Source organism: Girardinichthys multiradiatus, chromosome 21 (assembly GCF_021462225.1).
Source record: "Girardinichthys multiradiatus isolate DD_20200921_A chromosome 21, DD_fGirMul_XY1, whole genome shotgun sequence".
NCBI lineage: Eukaryota > Metazoa > Chordata > Actinopteri > Cyprinodontiformes > Goodeidae > Girardinichthys > Girardinichthys multiradiatus.
Genome location: NC_061813.1, coordinates 22,378,807 through 22,393,451, shown reverse-complemented (window position 1 = coordinate 22,393,451; position 14,645 = coordinate 22,378,807). Strand labels below are relative to the sequence as shown.

The 14,645-nt window shown below is 40.2% G+C and overlaps 1 protein-coding gene across 1 annotated transcript in view; it reads left to right on the top strand.

Annotated features, from left to right (window-relative positions):
• LOC124858084 (potassium voltage-gated channel subfamily B member 2-like) overlaps positions 1–14,645 on the top strand; it is a 149,983-nt gene that overhangs the window by 27,537 nt on the left and 107,801 nt on the right. The gene's annotated exons all lie outside the window — the stretch shown is intronic.

Sequence of the window (14,645 nt, the reverse complement as noted above, 5' to 3'; positions counted from 1 at the left end):
CGTTCTACTTGTTGCCTCAGGGCTTCATGCTAAAAACGCACACTCCACAGCCAGAAGATTAATTTAATGCACACTGCATGTGCTGTATGTGTGTGTATGGCGTGTGTCCCTTTTTAGGAGTGCAACTGCAGCACATTGCAGGCAGGCGTGTAAAACATTGCATGAACAGCACCATGCAAAGCACTTGCCTCACCATTCACAAGAATGCATTTGATACTGTATCAGTGGTAAGTATCAAATCAATTTCCCCTTAATTCCTGAATTCTGACATTTTAGATTAAAATAAACTTCTGGTGCACTAACATGTCCGTTCTTTAGCCTTGAATAGTAATCTAATGAAATCACCAATCTCATCAACCCTGGATACCGGCTCCATGCTCTCATTGGTATCCGGTAGCACCAGTAGAGCTCCGTTTTGAAGGAGGCGTTAGTAAGAAGGATGTACTTTGATATGAAATATTGATAGGCAGAACATTTAGTTGAATTGCAACAAAGTGCTCACAGACAGAGAAGTGGGGCTTTAGATTGAGAGAGATAAAAAAAAAAAAAGAAAAGAAAAATTGAGCAATAAGAGGGAAATGCCAGAGAGAGGGAGAAAGAAGCTGCACTATGACAGTGTAACAGACTGCAGCAGGTGGAGGAATAAAAGCCTATTATAAAGATGAGTGGTAGTCACAGCTTCACGGTGGTTATGGTTGTGCCTGGAACAGGGCTGCGGATGATTTTTCTGATAACTCATCTCCTTCTGCCTGCCACAGACTACCTTACAAAATGGTTGAGATTCCTCACAGATGACTAAACATCTTAAGATACTATTCCACTTCTAAAGAAATATTTCTAATTGTTCCTTAGTAATTTCCAAATTCTGTTTACTCATACAGCATTCAAATGACATAAATATGTGATTGTACCCCCCCATCACCACCCCCTTAGTAACTGCAAATTGAGGTAAATATTTAATGACCAACTTTGTCCAGCCTGCACCAACATATGTTTTGCTTTTGCTTGCCCTAAAAACTTAGGCTGTGCATGATTTTTCCCTTTTAAAAGTCTTAGTTTGAACTGTATTTTTTTTTTGTGTGCCTTACCAGCCTTTGTAGCCTTTATGGTTTCGCAAAAATTGAAGCTTAGCGTTTAAGTTGCACCTCATATGTTTGTGTGAGATGTATTTGCATTCAGCTGATGGTGCAGAAAGTGTAACGGTATGATTTACAGAAGTAACAAACAGGCTGTGTTGGCACAGCAAAGTACAGGCACAATAAAAAACAAATTCAGTATTTCAGAGTCAGTTTCTTTCTCAGACCCTGACTATTCTTCACAGCTCAAGTATGATAATTTATTAACCTTTTCAGGTTTTCTTCTTTTTTTTGGTTGTCAGTAAAAAGATGTGATATAGTAAAGGATGCATTTATTTTAAACATAACACTTCTATTTATCTTTCTCAGTAATTTTACTCTCCGTTATGTTTTTCTGGCATCTAAATGCTTCCACCTACTTACCCACCCACAATTTCTTGCTCCTTTATCCAGCAGAAAAAAATACCTGCTTTGTATATCCACCCTTTAAAGATACTGCTTAGATAAATCAGATATATATCATATGTATTGTTTTGCAAGACCAGGCTTCACAAGAACTAGTTCATACTGAGTATAAATGAATTGGTGTATGTTCATGGTGTACAATTTCATATGTTTAGTCATTTTTACAGTCTGAGATAACTGTTTTAATTGGCCAGATTTTTATGAACTTATTATTGAATGTTGGTGAATGTTTTGTGGTAATAAAGAGTCCAATTTAGAGCTGGAGAGTAATAGGTGCCGTCATGCATTGCATGGAGCATGCCTCCATTCATTGTTATAGCATTTTCACTGCATTATCACATTCTCCTTTGATTCTTTTCTCCTCTATCTCTATATGTGTATCCCACGGTTGTAGACTTAATATAATTATGGGTAAATTACCAACAATTTAGTTTTTGTTGTCAGAGGTTCCAAAATGTGAAGAATTTTTACTAAACAATATTATAACAGAACATCATTTGACAAAATCCACCTTCCAGTAGAAATAAACACAACACTGTTGAGTTTAGCTTTACTTAGTCCAATCTATTTCTACCAGGTTGCGTGTTGGTGATCAAGTAGCTACTGAGTTAGGAAGACTCAGAATTAGCTTTGAGAATTTTTAGGTGTTTAAAAATAGAATCAAAGGAAGCACAAAAGTTGTGAGAAAGTATTTAAAAGCAATCTGCATTTTTTTTCTGAGGAATGTTGGCCGTTCATTCAAGCTGCTTAACTCGACAGTTGGACTTTGGCGAGTCCCCGTCATTTTGCTCCTTTACCATTTTTTTAATTTTGCAGTTTTTTTCATTTCATGCTCTCCTTTTTGAGTATAAAACTATATACAGTAAAGTTGGTCTGTTTTATCCATATATAGCTTTTGACATCTTTTGATCATGGACCATGCAGCCCTGCTAAGTGGTTAATGCTAATCTTTTTAGATCAACATATCTCTCACAGACTCACACTTCTGAAATAATCTTTGCTTGTAATAAAAAGGTAGAATGACTGCTTACAGATGGAAGATAAAAAGGGAACTACTCTGAGTTCTCTTATTTAATTTGTGAAAAGAAAGAAATGAAATTTTTACTAAAAGCACAGATCGGAATTCAGCCACAAATTGCTGCTCCGTGCATCTCAGACAAACAATGTTGCATGGCACCAAATACAGAAAAACTGGACTAAACATATCATCATTTGTTTACCTTGTACTTCTGCATTGCAGAAAATGCAACCACGCCATGAATCTGCTCGTAAAAATTTCAATGCCTCACTTTTTAAAAAAAAGGGTGAACTGAGCAAATGCTGACTAATAAGCCCACAGAGGTAAAGGTCAATGGCTGCACAGCTCCTAATCTGATGCCACCACTTAAGGCAATTTAGGGCAAATTAGAAAGTGATCTTGGAATACGTCAGAGCTAATCTGACATGGGCACAGATTGGACTACATCAAGTTTGGCTTCCACTGCTACAAATCAAATTTCACCCCGAAAGAAGTGTATAAAAATCCCTTTATCATCTAGATGATTTGATCCACTCTGTGTCATACAGAGGGCAGTGACTTGAGGTGAAAGACCTGAAGGTTACATGAGGAGTACTAATCTTTAAATTAGCTAATAGAGATGCAGCAGTAGGATAGAGAGGGAATTACTGGGATTGGCTTTGAATGGAATGAATAGCAACAGGTATGTATGGGCAAAAAAGAAAGAATTTAGAAAGAGTTATATTTATTCATTTAACAAATACACTTTTAGATTACACTTTATATGAGCACTATGACCACTGAGTGTGCCACTGATGAGCCTTCAATCAAGGTCGTCTGCCGCAGCTTTTATTTCACTTTAATGAAATTACATTCATATCAATATGATAACATTTCTGTTATCAGTCCAGAAAAGGTGTGGTGGTAGAAGAGAGGGATAGGACACAAACTAATGAACCGTTGCTCTGAAAACGGAAATGTAAACGTGGGGACTTGAACTGCATGAAAAGAAAAAAAGTGCGATGAGAAAAAGGAATGAAATGGCAGAATGGAGGGTGGAGGGCACTAATGTGTCCTTCATGGGGTAAGGCTGGACCAAAATGGCTCAGCATGGAGCTAAATTGACTCCATTACAAGAGCACTGCACCGGAAAGCATCAGTGACATCACCCGCCCATCCCAAGATGGGCAGTTAACGCTCTCGGAGGCACTGATGGGAGTAGTGCCTGCAGGATGTGGCAATCGCTGTGGTTTGTACTGCTGCTTTGCATTTTGTTTGTATGCATGTAATATGATGTCCTATATGCTTCTGAGCTGGCATGCACAATAAATCAGTAACCTTTACTGAAGTATAAATACTGCCTGTAAAGACTGCAGCTACAAAACATTTTCATTATTCTTTATAATGAGGCAGTTTCACTTCTAGTTAAAAATGAATTATGTTTTTTTAGTAACACTGTGTTTGCTATGATATACACACACTTTTATGTCACACTTTAGGAAATGTGCCAAAACTAAGTATACCCTTATACAGATTTCTTCAGTTTTTACTTGTTTGTCACACCTAAATGTTTTAGATCATCTAACAAATTTTAATATCCAACAAAGATAAACTTAGTAAATAAAAACAGCATTTTTTAAACACAAATTTTAAGGACTAAAGTAACCTGGTCCTATTTAAAAATATAATTGCCTAAGCCCTTTTAAATCTGGGGTTAACTGCAAACTCATATTTCAGACAAGTGAGGACAATTTCACCAGTCACACCCATGTCTGATTAATACTTGATCTGTCGAATCAGGAAATTACTTAGTCTGTCTTATAACATGAAGTAGGATAAAATATTTCCAAAAGCAACATGCCCTGATCTAAAGACATTTTAAATAGATGAGACACAGTTTTTGACATCTACAAATATGGAGAGGCTTACAACACGATTTCAAAAGGTTTTGGGACAGTAAAACACAATAAGGGTCATTATCCATGAATGGAGAAAACATGAAACAATGGCGGACTTTCTGAGGAGTGGCTGACCTCCTGGAGACTCATCCAGGAGGTCACAAACAAACCCAACAAGATCCAATACACTGCTGACATCACTTGCCTCAATTAAGGGTTGTTTCACGATTCAATAGTTAGAAAGAGCCTGCTGCTTACCAAAAGAGTCCTGCAATATTGCAGGACTGTTGATTTTTCATCTGATCCACCAGTCATGTGGAGGTTCATCCTTTACAAGAAATTGAACTATTTTTTTTACTTCAGCCAAGGTTAATACTTTTCTCAAAACAAAACCTCTCACTGAAGTAAATCATTTGACAAAACCTCCACCCAAACAAGTGACGATAATGTTTTATGTGTTCTAAAAAGTTTTTCTGAGCTATGTTTTAATTCTTTCTATTTGGCCTGCATGCTGAGATGTAAGCTGCTTCGATTTCTGGGCAGGTGCCGTCTCCGAATGTAATTTGAAAGGACTGATGCGAAGAGTGGTGTAGAAGTCAGCCCTAATCTGTTATGCTCCCTAATCTGCTGACTTGTATAGACACGGGATGGCCTAACAACTTGAAGAAGTGATGTAGTGATGATGTACGGTTGGTGCGACCAGTCAGATTTAAAAGCATAAACAAGACTTCAGAAATAACTGTTGGAATGTGAGATATAAAGTTTCAGTTTGAAGAATTGCTACCCTAAGTTTGCCTGACTGTCACGTTGTGACAAGGTCGGATACCAGACGACCTCTGGGAACTAACAAAAATTTAAAACAAAACAACCCACCCAGGGTGGGCGGAGGGAGGCCGTGGAAGGAGGGCAAGAGTCCGAAACACAAAACAACCCACCCATGATGGGCTGAGGGAGTCCATAATCTCCAGGAACGAGAACAAAAAAATCCAGGAGGCCGATGATCAGGAGGCCTACGACGACGTAGCCAGCGGCGAAGAGAGTGATGATGCGGGGTCGGCAGCAACGAAGTAGCCAGCGAAGTGGTCGATGGTCTGGAGGCCTGCAGCGACGGAGATGCAGGCGTCTAGGAGGCTGGCGGCGACAGCAGTGATGAAGGAGCCGATGATCCGGAGGCCTGCAGCGGAGGAGCCTACGAAGAGGCAGACGCCTCAGAGGCCTGCGGCGAGGATGCAGGCTGCCTGGAGTCCGGCAGTGGAGATGCCATGCAAACCCACGAAGCGAGGAGTCAGGCAGTCTACGACGTGGCGAGATCCTCAGAGACTTGGGCCTGGCGTCCGGCGTGGACCCAGGCTGGAACCTAGAAGACTTGGGCCTGGCGTCCGGCGTGGACCCAGGCTGGAACCTAGAAGACATGGGCCTGGCGTCCGGCGTGGACCCAGGCTTAGAGTCGTCAGTTGGCAAAGCGTCAGGCACTGAATCAGGCTGTAGTGTGTCTGGCGCCACGTAGTCTGGCTTTGGGTCAGGCGCTTCGTAGTCAGGCTGTTAGCCTGGTGTGTCATGGTGCGCGTCAGGCTCTGGTGTGTCATGGTGCACGTCAGGCTCTGGTGTGTCATGGTGCGCGTCAGGCTCTGGTGTGTCATGGTGCGCGTCAGGCTCTGGTGTGTCATGGTGCGCGTCAGGCTCTGGTGTGTCATGGTGCGCGTCAGGCTCTGGTGTGTCATGGTGCGCGTCAGGCTCTGGTGTGTCATGGTGCGCGTCAGGCTCTGGTGTGTCATGGTGCGCGTCAGGCTCTACAAAGTCAGTCATAAAGTCTGGTGCATAGTCAGTCAAAGTCAAAGAGTCAGTCCGTATTTCCAGTAGCACCCCCCAGAGGAGACTGAGCAGGTGCTCTGGACCAGGTCGTGGAGGCAGCCCACCCACGGGCTCCTCCGGAACAAGGCGAGGAAGTGGAGGCAGCCCACCCACGGGCTCCTCCGGAACAAGGCGAGGAAGTGGAGGCAGCCCACCCACGGGCTCCTCCGGAACAAGGCGAGGAAGTGGAGGCAGCCCAACCACGGGCTCCTCTGGAACTAGGCTAGGTTCAGATGACCCTGAAGAGGCCAGCTGTGGCTCTTGTGGCTTGGCTGCATGCTGTGGATCAGGATACTTGGGGCTCTGTGCTGCTTTTACGGCCACCAGAAGAGGGTCGAAGGGACCTCCAGCAGAAAGAGGAGCTGGAGCGTCGAGCCATCCCTCCGCAATGAATTCGGTCTGAAGAACACAGTGCACCAGGTCCAGATCCTCTGGGTAATCCATTGGATGGACCACGAATCCACAGCAACAATTCTTCATGGACTTCCTCTTCATTTCCTCCATCCCAGCTTGAATCCAACTCGGGGCTGGAGGCTGCACCGGCGGCTGGAGAACTGCAGAGGGCGCTGAGTGACCATCACCCAACTCAGGGGAAAACAGCCGCGAGAAAAACATGGCTTGTGGACCCTCCGTGGACGGGTAGGAGGCGTCCACCCGGAAATCCCCATTGGCGACTGCTTTGCGGCGACGACGTCGCCTTGGTCGGGAACCGAACCCAGCGGGAAACTCTGCTGCAGTAGGGGTTGCTGCAGACGTAGGTGAATCCGGGGAAACTGCTCTGACTGTGGGTGACGAGGAGGGACCGCGGCGATGGCGTCGGCGGCGTGAGGAGGTGGAGGAGGCCGAGACTGTCGGAGGTCAACTGGAGCGCTTCCTACCCGGTATGAGAAATGCAGATTCCGGCATCGGTAGGCTGATTCCAGCCTCCTCCATTTCCTGGAGCAACAAGGGTGAGAATGATATTTCCGCCTCATCGCCATGCATCCTTCTTGATTCCTCCTCCTGTTGTTGCACCCACTTCTGCAGCTCTTGAATTCTGTCTGCTTGGTCCTTTAGGCTGGTTCCTTCTGTCACGTTGTGGCTTTGGATCGGACCAGAGTGCAGACAAGAGCTCGGCAGGATCATCTTTGTAATTCAATGATTTATTTACAAAGTCAAAAAACGTAGCAACATCACTGCAGGTTTCCCAAGGCAAGACGTGGTAAAAAACAAAGCATAATCATGGACGAGAATGAGGTGTGACAAACACAAGGAACCAGCCCTGAACAAAGACACAAAACCAACTTATATACTGTGAGATAACAAAGGCAGATAATCAACGAAACAGGGAACAGGTGTGACAAGGAGGCAGAGAAGCAGAAGGAACAGGTGAAACAAATACAAAGACTGAGGATGGGCAAAGTAACTAATAAACAATAAACAGAAACAGACCAAGAAAACCTATAGACAAAGATAAATAATCAAATGGGGAATAAGAAAACTAGAATAATCATGACTAAAGTAAACAGAGAAACTAGCGGGAACATAAGAACAACAATAACAACCTGAGAACAAACAAAGAACCCATAAAGAAAACCTGAATACAAAAGTAAAGAAACCTAACCACACTGACTAAATTAACTGGAAAGGAAACAGAAAATAAACTAGTAAACAAGAAGAGTGCAAAGGAACAAATAAAACACAATTAACCACAAAGATACTAAAGAGAAATAAAACTATAGAATCCAGGGAAGACCAAGAACTATAATAATTACAATAATAATAATAAACCATACCAAGTAATAAGAAAACAACCATAAAATAACTTAAGAAGTAAACACTAGGAGGCAGAAGAGGGAGAAAAGAAAAACATGATACAAAAACCAAAATAGAAAAATCTGAGCAAAAGGTAAACAAACACAAAGCCACAAACAGAGTCCAGAAATGTCGCTCCGTGACACTGACATAAAAGAACAGCATTAGGAGACTTCCAACACTGATAATAAGCAGTTCTGTTGTCAGTGTCGCACCACAGCACCTGTCAGTATGCACTGTTGGTGTCATTTCTAAAAGATGTGTGTAACAGTCTTATTGTCAGGCACTCATACACTAGACACCACATTCCTGATTTAAGGGTAAAGACAACAAGTTTGGTCTCTCTGAAGTACTTAAAATGTGCTCTAAATGACAATAATGCAAACATTTAAGATAGTTAGCACACTTTTTTTCAAGAAAAAAAGAAATTAAAAAAGTATGAACCTTTTATTGAAGATTGTGGAGGGGACTGCTTTCATACTTTACCGTCTTGCTTGTTGTTTCACAGATATTTTGACCAACACTGGCCATGTATCATTGCACAATTTTAGCAGAAAAGCACGTGCAGTTTCTTTTCAACGCAGTGAACCATCACCGCCTACTCTCCAAGCATAATTTCTAAATACAAAATGCAGTTAAAATTCTGTGTTAAATCTGATCCGCCAGCCTGGATCAACTGCCAGCGCACTGGAATGTACATCAGGTCCATTCCAGTGTCCGATTGCTCAACACAAGCTCAAGAGAAGGTCATGCTACCAAAAGCACTGAAATCACATGCTGTTGTGTCATTTGTTTTGTGTACTTGTTCTCTAATACTCGCATGGATGCTTTGACCTTTAAGAGTTTTGGGTGGTACAGTGACGCATAGAGTGACAGATTTAATAATATGCCTGATGACAATGTTAAAGTGCATGTTTTTAAACACTTTCCCATTCAATTCAACTACTTCATGCCTCACACTGTGTTCTAACTGTTGACTCATACCACTGGGGCTTCCTCTGCCTCAGTGTTATTTATAGTCAGAAAAGACAAGAAGGAAGATGTAACCAAGACAACAACGGATACTTTCACAGTTCTCTCTAGATTAGAGGGAATCTAAAAGAAAACATGCAATTATGTCTCTTTCCTTCCTGTGATACACCATTGTGATTAGAGAAAAAAAAAACAAAAAAACAAAATGCAAGCTGGTGAAGACATCCAAATAGATGCAACTCTGGAACACTGTGTGCAACAGGAGGCGTAAAAAGCAGCATTTGTCTCTTCGTAATACAAGCTTATGTCACATCTATGGTCATAGCTGCCACTGACAGCCTGCATACCACAAACGTAGGCATTGCCATCATTTAGGCTAAACTTATGTTGACTTTTGTTTCATTGATGGACTACATTCAAGTAATGTAAGAGTATAAAAATATGGCACGCACGATTGAACAACTGATTAGGGGAGGTTAGCAGAGCCATTATGCAGCAGTGTCGAGTAGTTAATTAAAAGGAGCTCTTGGTAGATCAAGTGTGTTAGATATGGAGAGCACAAGGTGGAGGTGGTTTGCCGTCTGGAGGGTTTGACGTCCAACCCTCCGGATAGTGGAGAATGTGCAGCCCCAACTTTTTGGACCCTGGCCCAGTCCTTGGTTTTTATGCCCACAGCCTGTCCTCTCCACCCAATCAATCCCCGGCCCTTCTGCGAAGCCGGAGAACCTGGTATCTGTTTTCACCTGGATCGATTTCCATTCTTTCTTTTTAGAATTTCCCATGAAAAATAAGCTGAAGCGAGACAAAGGAAGGAGACCCTCTCATGGTTAATGCAAAAGAATTACGCTTTCTTGTTGTCTCATCTCGTCTCAGGTCCTTTCCATTATTGATGGCTTTATCCAGGGGAATTGCAGGGCTACTGATTTCAGCTGGCAGACCTAATTCAATAAGCAGTAGCCACTGACTCATTTAGCAGGTGTTTTGGGTTCAAAAGAAGGCAGTGCTTGTCTGTCTGTCATATCACAGAGCTACAATAAATATTCCCCTCAATGTATTTTTACTTTAAGATATTTGACATGTTTCAATAGATATTCTATCCTGTATTTTTCTGTTATCTTACTGCCATTGCTGTTATCATTTCTGTTTTGATATGAAAAATATTTTCTTAATAATAAAAAGCTTGAAAGTAGTTTGGTGAATGTTTCTTTATAAATCAGAAGAGTGGAGATGCACAGAGCACAGAATACTTACCACTGCAAGGTTGATGTTTTATCTCTGTTATTAAAACAATAGCTTTTTACGCAACATCCACTCACATATTTGAAGACTTTCTATTTGTAATCCAGGTGTAAAGTTTAAAGAAAAAACTTTAGCTTTCCTCCTATTACTTGAAAGAATAGGCATAATTCTTAAACTGTGATTTGAGATTTGAATGGCCATTTGTCTTGATATCGTGTGTGTCTCTGTTATGTTTGTTTTCCTGCACAATATATGGTACCAACTAAAAAAAATCAGTTGCTTGCTGTTTCTAGCCTAAGATTAAGTAAAGCACAGGTAACACATTCAAAAGGTTTTCTCCAGGCTACTCTAGTTTTTACTTCTGTCTTGCCCGCATGTTGGGATTTGCACTCAATCTCTGACTGGGTTACAGTGGGAGACGTGCTGAACTGGGTGTGCAGCAAGCAATTTGAAATTGTATCAATTATGGAACCCCACAACTACCTGGAACCCCATCTCCTTAACTACTGGTAACCAGTAGTTAAGGAGACACTCATACAGCAGACACCTACAACCTTCCTGTATGGTTAATGGTCCATTTAGGTTGTCCCTGACAAGTTGGAAAACCAGTGGAATCTGCAATTTGTTACAGAATGGTGTGGAGTACTAATATTCCTACAATCCTACAACAAAGTTTTTCTCCTCATTTTATGCATTCAGACTCTAATGAAACATGTTCACTTAAAGTACTAAGTGTACTGCTGGTTTAATGAGATAGAAACCGTGAGAACTGCTCGTGTTTTCTCTGTGCTAGATCTAAAACCAAGGATCAGCGGCACTTTTGATTGTTTTAAATCACATTTGAAAACTTGCCCTTTTTGCAAGTATTTTACTGTTTGATTCAAACAATTATCCAAGTCTGATTATTTGTTGTGTTTTGTCTTTGTTTTATTTTGCATTAAACATAAATCACTTTGTAACTTATGTTTTAAAATTGCTTGAGAAAGAAAACTTTACTTACTTACTCACCACGTGACTTACTAATAAATATTTTATTCCTGCAACTTTCTCTGTTGTATATGGGTGGAAGCCATATTGGATATGAATTTGAGGCTGCTCAGTGATCTCCAATTTGCCCAGTCAGAATTCCGACTTCAGGAGGTGTTTTTGTTGTAATTCCGACTGGGAAAATCTGACTTCGAAGAACACATATGGTAAGTCTTTTCACCATTAGATAATTTAAGTTTGTTCTATATAACAATTATAGAAACTTTTCTAATATTCTTAAAGCTAACTTTTTTTAAATGTAGGAAATAAGTAGGTAAGAAAGTACAAACTTTGCAGCTGCTCATTCTAGAACAATTGCTTATACACAAATAATGGTGAAAAGAACTGTCTACATACTTTTGTTATCGCATTTTGACCACAGCTGGCTATATAATACTGACCAGAAAAAATAAAATAAAATGTCTGATAGCTATAGTGTGTTCAGTGACCATTCAAAAAAAAATAGTTTCTGCTAAATTGGCCAGTCACTAGTCATGCCTAAAATCGTGTCGGCTACGGCATCCCAACTGAAAGATACAGAGGGATTTGTTTGGGCCTTACTTTTTTTTTCTTTAGTGATTTGAGCTATATTTCCCTTTCACGACTCACTTTGCTCTCATTAGTAAGGTAATTATCCAACAGGGCCCAAGGGGGGATAGGGCAACATTTAGTCAAAAAGTCTCTGTTATCATACCAGTATTAATTAGAACCAACCTGACTCAGCATTTGGTAAATCCTCTCTTTTAGGAAACGTCTCTCCTGGAATATCCTCTCTCTTGCAGTCAGTGCCCCTGCACCTCCTGTGCTAATAGCACAGCGATTCCTGCAGTGTCTGTCATCACAAGGCAGTGCTCCAATATCTCTACTAAAGCTTTATGCTTCAGGTGGACAGGTCTCCTGGTACAGAGGGGGTGAAATGAAAGACATTTATGTTTGAAAGGTGCCTTAAGGAAAAGCTGCCCTGTAGGGAGAAATGCACAGAGGATGGGTTTGTGTTGAAAAGGTATGAGGGATTATCTGTGCTTGCATTTATGCTAATATTGAGGCTTTCTTACCTCACAGCATGACAATATGGGATGAGAAGGTTACATTTCATCAATGAAAAAAAACAGCTGATGTAGGGAAACTGAAAGAGAGGTGTCCTTAGGCAATGGCAAGTGACAGAATAAAAAGAGAGTGGCATTGAAAGACAAAGGAAAGGACGCAGGTGTTTGACGAAGAGTTGGCCTACTTCTGTAGAAAGGCCAAACTTCATAGTTGCATTTGACCTCACCTGGATAACTCTGCAGCGTTCTATGATGCGTTTCCTCCTGAAAGCAAACATTTAATGGATCCAGCTTTTTTACCCTCCAGGATAAAAACGATGGGCATTCCTTAACTTGCCATTGATAATTTTATGGTTCAAAGCCTTTAGTCTTTTCTTTGATTCTGACATGCTTCCAATGTGCACTACACAGTGAGATAACAGTGTTAGCTAACCGAGAGAAGGTCATAAAATCAATGTTTTCTGTGTCACAAAAATGACACTAGGATGACACCAGACCACCGAGATAACTGAAGTTATACCTCTTTATTTTTAATGTTTTGGATAAAATCACCATACAAAATGTTGCTATCTGACAAAAGCACTTGACCAATGTTAAACAAAACATTTTTACATTTTTACTTGCAAATCCGTGGCAGTAAACAACATGTTGATAATTATAGGTTTGACTTTTTATAATCAGCAAATTTAAAAAAATGCTAATTTTATATACATTAATATTTAGTTATTTTATTATTTTTCTTTTTATATCAGTTTTATTCACTTATAGTGCCAGGTCAAAACAAGGTGCCTGCCAGATATAAAGCTGTCTGCCAGATAAAGTACTGGCCATGCGACAAATTGTTGACGTTAAAGTAATTTTCTATAATCTATTCTCAGCCTGTCGAAAGAAAATATGCATAATGAGACTGTTGAACAAGTAAAAAGAAAATCTACAATGTAAGTCAAGTATAATTCAGTTGAAGTTCATTTTTGTCTAATTTGCTAAAACTATTTATACAATGCCAATTTATAAAACTTTATCTAACATTGGGCATTTTTTTTTTTATAATCCATCACCCAAAGCACATAAATATGACCTAACACATGTCAGTCAGTCAGTCATTTTCTACCGCTTATTCCATAGTTGGTCGTGGGGAAGCTGGTGCCTATCTCCAGCAGTCTAAGGGCGAGAGGCGGGGTACATCCTGGACAGGTCGCTAGTCCATCGCAGGGCCTAAACACATGTTTAATGTAAAAAAAGAAGATCCTGCATAGCCTTTTAGATTGAGTCTAAAATTAAATGGAAACTATAGTTACATCAAACACTTTTAACAGGAGGTAATGAGTAGGGGTGTAATAATGCTCATGATCTCAGGAGATGAGGCGAGATGAGAAATGAATGAGACAAAACAAGACTTTAGCAATATTTAGTGGAAACCTACAAATCTCCTTTTTATTGTTTTTATCGTTTATTGCATTCAATTCTCTTAATCTTTGTAATAAGTGTAGAATAATCCAATGCTTGTTTGATTAGTCATGGTTTTGTTTATTTTATTCATGCAATGTGTTTCATTTTATTCCCAATTAGCAAAAAGCCTTGCAATTTGCTCTTTGCGCATTTTTAAAAATAGAATAAAAGTTTCATAAATCTCAAACTGAAGAGACTCCAAAATCAGGTGTCAACTTTAGCATTGTTAGTGGCTAACAGTTAGCCTGTCACAGTCTTACCACATTGCAAATAATTTATTTTCATCATGAGGGTTTTTGTTAAACTACCAACTACCAAATAATTTGCCACATGCAGTCAATAAAGCAGGGCAAGTCAAGAACAATGTCCTATCATATTTCAAAATAAGAGTCTCAAACATGGATTAAGGTTGTCAAAAATTCATATCCAGGGTTTATTATATTAATAGCTTACAGATTTTACTCTGACAAAGAAAATTGTAACATTTTTATATTGTGTTGCACCCCAAGTAAAAAGGTAAATATCTCACATTTTTAGACATAGACTTAAAATGTTGACATGTCCTTCATTACAGAACATTGTCAGAGTTGTAAATGCACTTGGTGAAAATCATCTCTTAATGTTTCATTTCAAATATTTCTTATTTCATAAGATGAAGAGCAACACATTTATTGTCTAAATAAAAAGGCATTTTATTGGGCACAAAGAGGTATTCAGCAGAGCAAGCAAAACCATAAACTAAAGTTAAAAAACAACCATATCTCTTATCTATTGTTCACCACTCATAAATTCAAAGCTGTCAGAGCTGTACTTACTGCAAATGCAAATCCAA